Raw genomic sequence first — 12,704 nt, 5'->3', positions numbered from 1 at the left:
CTGAAAAGCTTGTTATCATCTCCCAGAGTTAACTACCTCAGCTTGTTGAGTATACTTTCAGAGATTTTTAAAATGTATATTCAATTCAGATAAATATATATTCTTAATTTTAGCCCTTTGTTATCTAAAGGTAACCTAGTGCTTTTTTAACTTAATGATGTACCTTGGAAAAATTTTTCTATCATTACACTTCCTCTTATGCTTTATAGCTGCATAGTAATATACCATTGTATAACTGTGTCTCTGTTTAAAATAAATAAGAAAACCAAACAACAACAACAAAAAACAATCTTTGGTGTTCGTTTCGGCAGCACATATACTAAACCTGAAATGATACAGAGAAGATTAGCATGGCCCCTGCACAAAGATGACACACAAATTTGTGAAGTGTTCCATATTTTTATTGGAAATAAAAGCAAAAATAAACAAATGGGACCTAATTAAAATTAAAAGCTTCTGCACAACAAAGGAAACTAAGAGCAAGGTGAAAAGACAGCCTTCAGAATGGGAGAAAATAATAGAAAATGAAGCAACTGACAAAGAATTAATCTCAAAAATATACAACCTACTCCTGCAGCTCAACTCCAGAAAAATAAATGACCCAATCAAAAAATGGGCCAAAGAACTAAACAGACATTTCTCCAAAGAAGACATACAGATGGCTAACAAACACATGAAAAGATGCTCAACATCACTCATTATCAGAGAAATGCAAATCAAAACCACAATGAGGTACCACCTCAAGCCAGTCAGAATGTCTGCTATCCAAAAGTCTACAAGTAATAAATGCTGGAGAGGGTGTGGAGAAAAGGGGACCCTCTTACACTGTTGGTGGGAATGCAAACTAGTACAGCTACTACGGAGAACAGTGTGGAGATTCCTTTAAAAATTGCAAATAGAACTGCCTTATGACCCAACAATCCCACTGCTGGGCATACACACCAAGGAAACCAGAATTGAAAGAGACATGGGTACCCCAATGTTCATTGCAGAACTGTTTATAATAGCCAGGACATGGAAGCAACCTAGATGTCCATCAACAGACAAATGGATAAGAAAGCTGTGGTACATATACACAATGGAATATTACTCAGCTATTAAAAAGAATACATTTGAATCAGTTCTAATGAGGTGGATGAAACTGGAGCCTATTATACAGAGTGAAGCAAGCCAGAAAGAAAAACACCAATACAGTATACTAATGCATATATATGGAATTTAGAAAGATGGTAATGATAACCCTGTATGTGAGACAGCAAAAGAGACACAGATGTATAGAACAGTCTTTTGAACTCTGTGGGAGAGGGAGAGGGTGGGATGATTTGGGAGAATGGCATTGAAACATGTATAATATCATATGTGAAACGAACAGCCATTCCAGGTTCGATGCATGATACAGGATGCTCGGGGCTGGTGCCTTGGGATGACCCAGAGGGATGGTATAGGGAGGGATGTGGGAGGGGGGCTCAGGATGGGGAACACGTGTACACTCGTGGCAGATTCATGTTGATGTATGGCAAAGCCAATACAATATTATAAAGTAATTAGCCTCCAATTAAAATAAATAAATTTATATTAAAAAAATTGAGTTGTTTCCAGTGTGTTATTTCAAATAATGTCACCACAAATAAATTTCCATATATACTATTTTATGAGTCAGTTTTAATAACTGTCAGTATATTCATTCAATATGTTTGGTATACTTAGTAACTGACATATATTAAAAAAATGAGATTTGTGAGTCAGACTGTACATGTATTTTTGATGTTAATTTCTGTGGCTAAATTAATTGCCTGCCAGAGTTTAACCTATTTATACTCCCACCACTAACGATTGAGAGTCTACCAAATTCAAATAGTTTATAGTTTGTCCTTTACCTTTACTGATGGTGTTTGTTTAATGTTATTTTTCCCTTTTCTTTTTCTTTTTGCCATACAGAACTTTACTTTTTCTGAGTCATACTTCAGTATACTTTGAATGACTTCTTAGTTTATCTTTCCACACAAAATTTAGAATCAGTTTTCTGGTTAAAAAAAAAAACAACCAAAAAACCAGCTTGAGAAAAATTATTTTAAATTTATAAATTAATTAATAATTTATTTAATTATTATTGTAATTCAGGATGTTGAATCTACCTATTTAAAGCCATGAAATGTTTTACATGTGTTCATACTTTCTTCTGTGACCTTCAGCAGTCTACCAAAGTTTTCTGTCTATAGATCTTATATATTTACTGCCCAATGTATTTTTTGATTTTTCAGTGTTTTTGTTGCTAATATGAGATATTTTATTCATTATTTTTATCTCAGTTCAGTTTATTCCCTCAGTCGTGTCCGACTCTTCATGACCCCATGGACCCCAGCACACCAGGCCTCCCTGTCTGTTACCAACTCCTGGAGTCTGCTCAAACTCATCTCCATTGAGTCAGTGATACCATGCAACCATCTCATCCTCTGTCATCCCCTTTCCATCTTGCCTTCAATCTTTCCCAGCATCAGGGTCTTTTCAAATGAGTCAGCTCTTTGCATCAGGTGGCCCAAGTATTGGAGTTTCAGCCTCAATATCAGTCCTTCCTATGAACACCCAGGGCTGATCTCCTTCAGAATGGACTGGGTGGATCTCCTTGCAGTCCAAGGGACTTTCAAGAGTCTTCTTCAACACCACAGTTCAAAAGCATCACTTTTTCTGTGCTCAGCTTTCTTTAGAGTCCAACTCTCACATCCATACATGACTACAGGAAAAATCATAGCCTTGATGAGACGGACCTTTGTTGGCAAAGTAATGCCTCTGCTTTTTAATATGCTGTCCAGTTTGGTCATAACTTTCCTTCCAAGTAGTAAGCATCTTTTAATTTCATGGCTGCAGTCACCACCTGCAGTGGTTTTGAAGCCCCCCAAAATAAAGTCTGACACTGTTTCCACCGTTTCCCCATCTATTTCCCATGCAGTGATGGGACCAGATGCCGTGATCTTCGTTTTCTGAATGTTGAGTTTTAAGCCAACTTTTTCACTCTCCTCTTTCACTTTCATCAAGAGGCTCTTTAGTTCTTCCTCACTTTCTGCCATAAGAGTGGCGTCATCTGCATATTTGAGGTTATTGATATTTCTCCTGGCAATCTTGATTCCAGCTTGTGCTTCTTCCAGTCCAGCGTTTCTCATGATGTACTCTGCATATAAGTTAAATAAGCAGGGTGACAATAGACAGCCTTGATGTACTCGTTTTCCTGTTTGGTTCAACTGTTGCTTCCTGACCTGCATACAGATTTCTCAAGAGGCAGGTCAGGTGGTCTGGTATTTCCATCTCTCTCAGAATTTTCCACAGTTTATTGTGATCCACACAGTCAAAGGCTTTGGCATAGTCAATAAAGCAGAAATAGATGTTTTTCTGAAACTTTCTTGCTTTTTCTATGATCCAGCGTATGTTGGCAATTTGATCTCTGGTTCTTCTGCCTTTTCTAAAACCATCTTGAACACTGGTTGTTATTTGTATATGTAAAAACTACTTTTATTTATATTGATATACTGTTTATTATTTGTAATAGTTTTCAACTCATTTGATTGGGTTTTCCAGATACACTTTTATATTTCCTACATTGTGAGGGTTTTATAGTTTAATTTATGAAAAATGACCATGGATGAAGTCATAAAGAAAATTTCAATAATCTGAAAATATAGAATTATGGACACCATTCTATGATCGCAATGCAATGAAACTAGAAATCAATAAAAAATCAGAAAAAAAGCCTCTCCAACTGGAAATTATAAGCAAAAAATTCTCTGACATATTTTTGAACAAAAATTGAAGTATTTTTATGAAATAATGCTAAAACAATACTTATCAGAATTCTGTGATGCAGCATTAACTTAATTAACTAAGTAAGCACCAACTCAAAAATATAAAAAGAATACTATTACATAAAAGGAAGCAAAAGAGAATAAAAGAACTAAGTTATTTAGAAAAAGAAATAAAGGAATTAGGAAAGGAACATGATCTGAATTAATACAAAATTCCAATAGTTGGGTTTTTTATTGTAAAAATAAGATATCTAAAAATATGTCAATCAAGAAAAAGAGATATACACTACTATGTATAAAATAGATAAGCAATAGGGATATATTGTACAGTACAGGAATATGCAGCCATTATTTTGCAATAATTTTAGAGCATAAACTGTAAGTGTACTGAATCACTTTGTTGTAAACCTGAAATTAATATAATGTTGTAAATCAATTATATTTCTATTTAAAAAGTAAGAAAAAAGACATAAATATTCAAAATTAGGAATGATAAAGGAGTAAGACATAGAAAAATAGAATGCTAATATAATCTAATGATTATTCTAACCTACTACAATGGGTCTCCATAATTTTTTTCATTTTTGCACCCTTAAGAGAAAATTTTAATTTAAGTTCTTCCTAGTGAGAGAAATTAAATTTTAAAGAATAATATGTCTTGGCTTAACTATCATAAACCAAATTTTTTGTTGCATGTAGTTTATATTCAACATATAGATTCAAGTCTTTTAATTTCACAAAAATTCTTTCATAATTTTGTTTGAAAGTATTGCTCTGTCCCATTTTAAGGTTTTCTTTAGGGACACTGTTTATAGGTATGTTGGCTCTGCATTATATTTCTTCAATCACTGTCATTTTTATGAATACTTTGGAAATATATATCTCATTATTTTCATTTAATTTAGGCCATTCTCTTATATCTGTCTTCCCTGTTTCTTACTTATCCACAGTGCTAATTTCTTTCTGTGTTTCTTCCAATTTGTTCTGTATTCATTTTTGTGACAGTTTGTTTCTCTTTTCTTCTTCATACCTAATTTATATCAATTCATTTCAAGTCTCATCTCTCTTTCATGTTTCTTCATTTGTGTTTTGTTATCATCCACAATAGATCATGTTGCTTTTTTAACAAACTAGTAAATATATTTCATTAAGGGAGGCAATATAACTTAAGAGTTATAAGCTATAACTTAAATAAGAGTACAGACAATGGAGAAAGAATGAGCAGATTTCAGTACTGGCTTCTCCTCTGTGATTAAGCAAATTAGTTAATTTTGTGTACTTTAGTTCCTTTCATATATATATATATATATAATAGGAATAATAATGATGTCTAATTCACAGGGTTTTTTTTTTTTGAAATTCTGTTGAGTTCATATCTGTAAAGTGGTTAGAATATTGCCTGGCAACAGTAAACTCTATTCAAATTATGACCTATTGTGGGTTTTTTTTTCAGTGGCTTTTTGGCAACTTTTCCCCTCACTTCTTGGTAAGTTTGGATGCTTCTTTTTAAATTATTATCTTTGTATCCTTTTTGTGCCAGTTTCTTCTTTATCATTTCTCACTACTAACTGAATTATATATTTTTCTGGTCAGTCCTTGTAGAAAGTTTCTGACATGGAGGATTCAAGGTAGCTTTCCTATTCTTTCAAAAAGTTCTTGCTTTCTGTGGTAGACTGTTATATTAAAGACTTCCAACAATAACACCATTCCATATCCGTGCCCTCCCACGTCGACTTTAGTTTTAGCTTATAACTTGCTTTAGCCAATGAGACATTAGCAGACATGCCATGCAGAGTTCTGAAAGGGTGTGAACACTGGGGCCTGCCTTCTCTTGCTGCTGGGAACTCTTTCACCTCCATGTGGAAAAGCCTGAGCTAGCTTTCTGGAAAGAGGCTCCAGGTGTCCAAACCTTTCCTCTGTGTGTGTGTGTGTGTGTGTGAGTGTGTGTGTGTGTGCGCATGTGCGTGTGATGGATTATTACTCAGTCATAAAAAGGAACATATTTGAGTCAGTGCTAATCAGGTGAATGAACCAAGAGCCTATTATACAGAGTGAAGTCAGAAAAAAAACACAAATATTGTATATTAATGCATATATATGGAATTTAGAAAGATGGTATTGATGAACCTATTTACAGGGCAACAGTGGAGATGGGAGATGCAGACATAGAGAACAGATTTATGGACACAGGTGGGGGCGGGGGGTGAGGAAAGAGAGGGTGGGACAAAGGCATAGAGTAACATGGAAGCATATACACTACCATGCAGAAAACGATAACCAATGGTAACTTGGCATATAACTCCGGGCTCTGTAACAATCTAGAGGAGTGGGAAGGGGTGGGAGGTGGGAGGAAGGTTAAAGAGGGACACGTGTGTACCTATGGCTAACTCATGTTGAAGGATGGCAGTGAGTGAAGTGAAGTCGCTCAGTCATGTCCAACTCTTTGTGACCCCATGGACTGTACCCTACCATGCTCCTCCGTCTGTGGGATTCTCCAGGCAAGAATACTGGAGTGGGTTGCCATTTCTTTTTCCAGTCTCCCCCATTGCAAGCAGACGCTTTATCCTCTGAGCCACAAGGGAAGCTCAGAGGCCAACACAATATTGTGAAGCAATTTTCCTTCAATTAAAAATAAGTACGTTTGAAAAAAAAAAAAACCCAACAGACTGCTTCCAGTAATTATAGGTCTTCTGTAAGAATACTGTCTTTGAATATCTGAAGTAAATCTGGCTCAGGAGACCTTTTGCTAACAGTTCTGTGCTCCCCAGTTCTTGCAAACAAGGAACAAGGCTTCTATATCTCACAGTTATTACCTACCTTATCTTTAAGGATTACAGTTTTGCTGACCCTGAGACCTGCTACAGGGTTCCCTGGAAATCCTCTGTGCCTCTTATCCCCTCCATGTATGCCTTTTCTGCCTTACATATTCTGCTTTTGCTCTGGTTCTGGAGTGACAACTGTTTTTGTATTTTATGCTAACTCCCCCCCCGCCCCACTCCCCTGCCCAAACTTCCAGGAAATACACCTTTTCTGATGTTTTCTGATATTCCTACTGCTGGTTTCCTATGACTCTCCTTGGGCCTTTTCCATGTGACTTCTGCTCAAACTCAGCTGACTTTTAGCAATCTTTACAAGTACTTTGGACTTTGTGAGTAAAATCTATATATTTGCTGAAAATGGCATTTAACATTTTTTCCCATTCTTTTTGTTAGTTTATATAATTTCTAAGGAGAAGTAGGAAAGATGTTTAAATGGATGACATCATCTTCATACTAGAGTCCATTTAGTTCTTTTTTTGCAACAATAACCCTTTGGACATATGTTTCTGAAGATGATATAATAACCTTGTGTGCTTTAATAATCGTTAATATTTTTCAAGGTTCTAACATTCACAGAGGGGGGAGCCTGTCACTCAGACTGGTTTTTTCTTCCTAGATTGAGTCACAATTTAGTTTCCCATCCCACACTATTCGGGCAACAGTCTCTTTATATTTAATGAGTCTGACTAATTAATCGTCACTGAGTTCAGGAAAAAGATTATACTGTCATCATTTTACAGAGATTGTGTCAGAACTATGACTGCATTGTAGGATTTATTGGCTTCCTTCCAAATGCTCATTGCTTCCATAGTATTAATTTTGACTTTGGGCTCAATTTCAAGCTAGTAGATAAGGTAGATGATATAGGATTAAAAGCAACAGGTCTAAGAAGACAGCATCTCAGCTGGGGACAACTGGATTTTCTACACTGCAAGGGCTAGTGTTTGAAAATGTTTGCTCCAAAACTGTAAAGGGGAATCAATACAGAGCAGGAATTCATTACCTATCTACACTGAAAAGTTGCTCAAGTACGACTGAATGAACGGGTATGTAAAGCTGGTTTGGGTTAATGGATGAATAATAAAAGGTTATATTGCTACTTCTTTAGGACACCCCTATTTGCCCCTTAGTGCACAGTTCAAAAGGGATCTAATTCCCTAAACCCATTTCCCTTCCAACTAGAAAAAATTCTTTCCACTAATTTGGGGGCAGGAGGAGAAGGGGACGACAGAGGATGAGATGGCTGGATGGCATCACTGACTCGATGGACGTGAGTCTGAGTGAACTCTGGGAGTTGGTGATGGAGAGGGAGGCCTGGCGTGCTGCGATTCATGGGGTCGCAAGGAGTCTGACATGACTGAGCGACTGAACTGAACTGAACTGAATGTAATTTGTGTGTGCTTCTGTTGTGTAATACTGGTCCATTCTGGGCTTTCATAGTTGCTTCTCCCACTAGGCTGCGGGCTCCTTGGGTGCAGGGAACTCTATCCTAATCATCTCTGTACCCCAGCATCTGGTGCAGTATATTTTGCTTAGTGCAAAAACGGGCGTACCCTAATGTTTATTGGAATAAACTGATAAATAGGCCAGTTTTATCCATTAGTCTTTCTGGTCTCTAGCTGATTGTAGTGGTTCAATGGGTAAAGTTACTCCATCCTTAATCTTTCTCTTCTTTTCCTTGCCAGCGTTCTTTTCCGTTCTATGACTGCAAGGGTAGGACAACCGGGAAAAGGAAGCCTGTCCACCCCCGCGCCCTCCCCACCTCTCTCTCTCTTTCTCTCCTAAGACCCCCATAGCTGGCAGGCCTTCACCCAGCTACGTTCTTTTAAGGTGGGACAATCAGATTCCCAGGTGCCTGTTGCTCAGTCATACAAAATCCTAAATTGTGCGACCCCCCTTCCCAGGGCATCTTGATGGGCCACCTCCGCGGTAGTGATCCGACCGGTTGCCTCAATAGCACTGCGCTGATCCACTCCTGGAGCTCCTTTGTGCAACAGCAGGGCAGCGGGCTCTCACGGTCACACAGGCTCAGTCCACGCAATTGCCCCACTCACTCCCTAGCCTCCCCCTACCCCAAGCTCTGAGGGCTCTCCCTCCTCATCCCCCTTTGTGCAACCCTAGGCTGTGGAGCTTCTAGTACTGTATTCATGGCAGATGAGGAGCGGGTGACTGACACGTTCTAGGGACTGCGAATCGCAGCGAGCGCGGGCGGTTGGGGGAGGGCGCGTAGTGGCAGACGGCCGCTGGGATTATGAATGGGGGCGGGGGGGGGCGGCGAGTGTGGGGTTCAAACCAGGATTTTCGGCATCCGGCTTTGGCTAGGCACGCAGGGACTGTGCATGATCCTTAAGCTCGGATGGGAAGGAAGATGCCGTGAGCTCCTGGCAAAGAGTGAGGGTTATTTTGCAAAACTCCCTTGGTCTCGTGCCGGCGGAGTACTGCGGGCGGTCGGCGAGGTAGGTAGGGAAGGAAAACAAGCGGGGTGGGGAATCCGGGAGAGGCCAGCCCGCTGGGTACCGTGTGACAGGTGGTGGCCTCATCAGTTACAAGCTACTACACTAGAATACAGTCCGTGCAATATGATCCAATTGTTATTCCCCGCGCCGGGCTGAAGAGCGCAGCGCGGCAGACCAAGTGCCGCCGGCGAGCTGTCTCTTTGGAAGAGGTGGGTAATGGGGGAACACAGGAGGGATTTAGGGGGTCAGAGGAGGAGAGAGGAGCTCCTGGGCGCATCGCGGCCGCCCGTGCCACCCCGGCGGGGTCCTCCACGCCAGCTGGTCCGCGCGCGCTCCGCAGCCGCCCCCGGCTCGTGCGCCCCTCTCCCCGGCCGCCAGCCCCGCTTCGGCGAATGCGGTCTCCGGGTGGCCGGCCGGGCGGCGCGCGAGCGGCGCGCCGGCGTCTCCCCAGCGTCTCCTCGCCGCCTCTCGCGCCCCGTGCAGGGCAGCGCGGGAGGCACGCTTGCCTCGCACGGAAGAGCTGCGCTCGGCGGAGCTGCGGCCGGAGCCCGGGCGTCCAGAGCGCTGCGGCTGCGGCGCTGCACCCGCGGCGCCCCGGACAGGACGAGGGCAGCTTCCGCCAGGGTAGCCTGAGGTAAGGAATGCCGCGGAGGCTGCGGGTTTATTCCCCTCCTTCTTACTTCGTCACACAGCGAAGCTGAAATGGAGAGTGTGGGTCCCGTGGGGTTGATAGGGAGCGCGGGGGAAACGCGGCGGCGCGAGGATGGTCGGCTTGACCGTTACGTTCCTACCGCTGGTAGGAAATCCGCCAACCGGCCCTTACTCTTCGCTCGCCCCTTCTCTGCCTCTGGCCCTAGACTCCTTGGCAAGCCCCCAGGAAGGAGAGAGCCAAGGGAGGATGGAGAGAGGCAGAAGGATTCGCTCAGAAGTGGGCGATGAATTGGCGCGCGGTGCCCCGTGATTGACAGCGGGCACGGGAGGGGAGCTTGAAGTACCCGAGAGTTTCCAGGGCTGCGGCCTCAGGATGGTCCTGCCTGCCCGGTGGTTGGGGCACCAAGTGGGTGCAGTCAGGCTACGGCTTCACGAAAGCTCCGCTCGGAACTTTTAGGAAGCGCCTGTTTGGGGAGGGGTGCTGGATTGTGTTAAGGGCCTGGCCGTTTCTAACCTAGGTGTGCGTGTTTATGTGTCTGTAGGGTTCCCCCCCCCTTCCTTCCTGCCTTCCCTCCTTTACATCTTCCTGTTTTACTTCCTTCTTTCTCTTTTTCACAGATCACCCCCACCCCTTCCAAATGCTGTCTTTCAAAATAATCTGAACCTGCTATAGTCAATAGCTTTAAAGCAAGTATAAAGAGGAGAGCACAGAGGAATAGCTCTTAAATACAGTGTGGCTCATTTTAAAGGCGAATATGTGTATATAAATAACATATACTAAATTACATATAGTATAATATGTAATATACACACATGCCTGGGTTAAATGTAAAGAAATACTTTGGGACTCCTGCCTAAAGTTACATTACATTTATGTTAAGTTTATATCACATGTATATCATGTTACTAAACAGAAATGATAAGTCTGTCTTTAATCTGTTTGAGATACAACTGTTCTTTCAATCAAATTCATCATTTTAAATTCAGAGGTTTCTGGTTATTTGAAAGCTCTGAGCTACAGTGTAAGAATAAAAGGTATGTTGCATTATTTTTGAAGAAGTACAGGTGCTGTTTTTTTTTTTTTTTAGTGGACCATCCACCCTCCCCATCTTCCTTTTACTAAAAGCTGATTGTTATGCAAATAATATTCATAAAAATAAAAACAATCTGAGGACTTCAAAGTGTTTTTACCTAGACCTGAGATGTCAGGAGGGGTCTGGAAGTTACCTATGTGTGATTTGACATGAAGTTTGTAAGGTAAATGATTTCACTTCGGGTGAAAGGAAATTCAGCTGTTCTTCCCTCTAAGGGTCCATCATTTATCTTATGATCTCCCAAGAGAGGAATCTTCTTAATGTCAACATGTGTCTTTAGCATCACAACAATGTGTTCACCTCTTCAAACCATTAGTTGGACTTGGCATATTTGGCTGTTTCTGTTCTTTTTCAACAACAGAATCCCAATTACACAAAATAATAAAGTTGTTAGACTTTACTAACGTTGTTGAGATGGTCTGATTGATGCATCGAGGCTATCTATCTGTATATCTATCATCTGTCTATATTTCTCATTACAATTGTGAGGTAATCAAGTTTGCAATATGTCTACTCATGTTTTTCTTCTTAGCCCATTTTCCTTTTGTATTTCTGACTTGATATATTTTACAAAGATAAGTTATATTGAATTTCTCTAGAGGGTAGCCACTTGTGCATACTTTGTTCTTATGACTAGACCTGGTTTTGAAATGAGGTATAAGATATCAATCATATTTAGCTCTCTGACCTTGGAGTCTTTTGCCTATACAGAGACAGATATTTGGTAATAATACTGTAATAATAATATTAGTACTAATATTATAGTACTACTACTAATAATACTATAACCCAAGTAAGGGTTTGTGTTTGATCAAAATATTAGACACAGAAATGATATTTTCATTTTGGGTTACAAACCAAAGCTTTAACATTGTGAAGGAATAAAAAGTCCTAGGTTGCTTTTGATATCTTATTTGATTTACTTTAATTTGGAAGCAAGAAGTATATGATGTAGTCTCGAGTTAGAAAGATCTGGGGGTTTAGTAATTTGAATTATCTTTTATTATTATGGCATAAAACTTCATTGCTCTAAGAAAATCATAGCAGCAGATTTTGGAGAAGGTATGGGGATGTTGATCACAGGACACATGTGTTTCCTTGAGCGTTGTTTTTTTTGCAGTCACTCTGTGGTAATATGGCAGACACTATGGTGTGCCAAGTACCCCTTCAAGGAAGAACATGTTGCCCCAGCTCTGGGAATGCTATCAGCAGATGGTTTTCAAGTCTCAGTCTCTTTGAGGATTGCCCATTTGGTTCCAGGGTGGCATCACTTCCCAGGGAAGCTCACATCCAGTGACTGATCCATGTGGGAGTATAAAGGCCTGACCATATCAACCCAACTCCCAATCACTCTGAAGGATCATTCTGGCTCTGGAACCACCCATGGGACTTGCATTGCAACACCAAATCTTTCTTGGCTGATTCTGCTTCCTTCTCCATTCTCAGATGTTCATAGCAAGGCAGTCCTTAATAAAATTGTATGCTCAACTTCACCTTGAAGCCGGCTTCCCTGGGAAGCCATCCTGTAGCAACACTTCCGCCCTGCATGTTCATTTTGCCAGTTTTAATCTTTTATCTTTGAAAATATAGTGTCACTTCTCATTGGAGGATATTTCTATGGGCCTGTTCCTCTTCTGTCCCTCCTTGTTTTACCATTCTTTCCTGTTAGTGGATTTACAGTTTCTTTAGTCTCTTTCCTGTCTACTGATTTGAGTACTATATACATTTCTATACTTTTAGTAGTAGGTATTTTTAACATTCATGTTTTGTCTTAACAAATGATATTAATAAAAATATCTACTCTTCTCTAGGATAATAAGAGAGTCTTATAATGTTATAATTTTGATCATATGCCATATTTCATAATATCACTTAGTGATATAGTTGTGC

The 12,704-nt window shown here is 40.4% G+C and overlaps 1 non-coding gene across 1 annotated transcript; it reads left to right on the top strand.

Annotated features, from left to right (window-relative positions):
- The first annotated feature begins 295 nt into the window (after positions 1 to 295).
- Positions 296 to 402, top strand: LOC120857174. Its single transcript, XR_005719631.1, has one exon. It is a non-coding gene; the product is annotated as a U6 spliceosomal RNA (small nuclear RNA).
- The last annotated feature ends 12,302 nt before the right edge of the window (positions 403 to 12,704 follow it).

This window comes from Oryx dammah, unplaced genomic scaffold (genome assembly GCF_014754425.2).
Source record: "Oryx dammah isolate SB20612 unplaced genomic scaffold, SCBI_Odam_1.1 HiC_scaffold_28, whole genome shotgun sequence".
NCBI lineage: Eukaryota > Metazoa > Chordata > Mammalia > Artiodactyla > Bovidae > Oryx > Oryx dammah.
The sequence above is the reverse complement of the archived record's forward strand: the minus strand, read 5'-3'. Positions and strand labels throughout refer to the sequence as shown.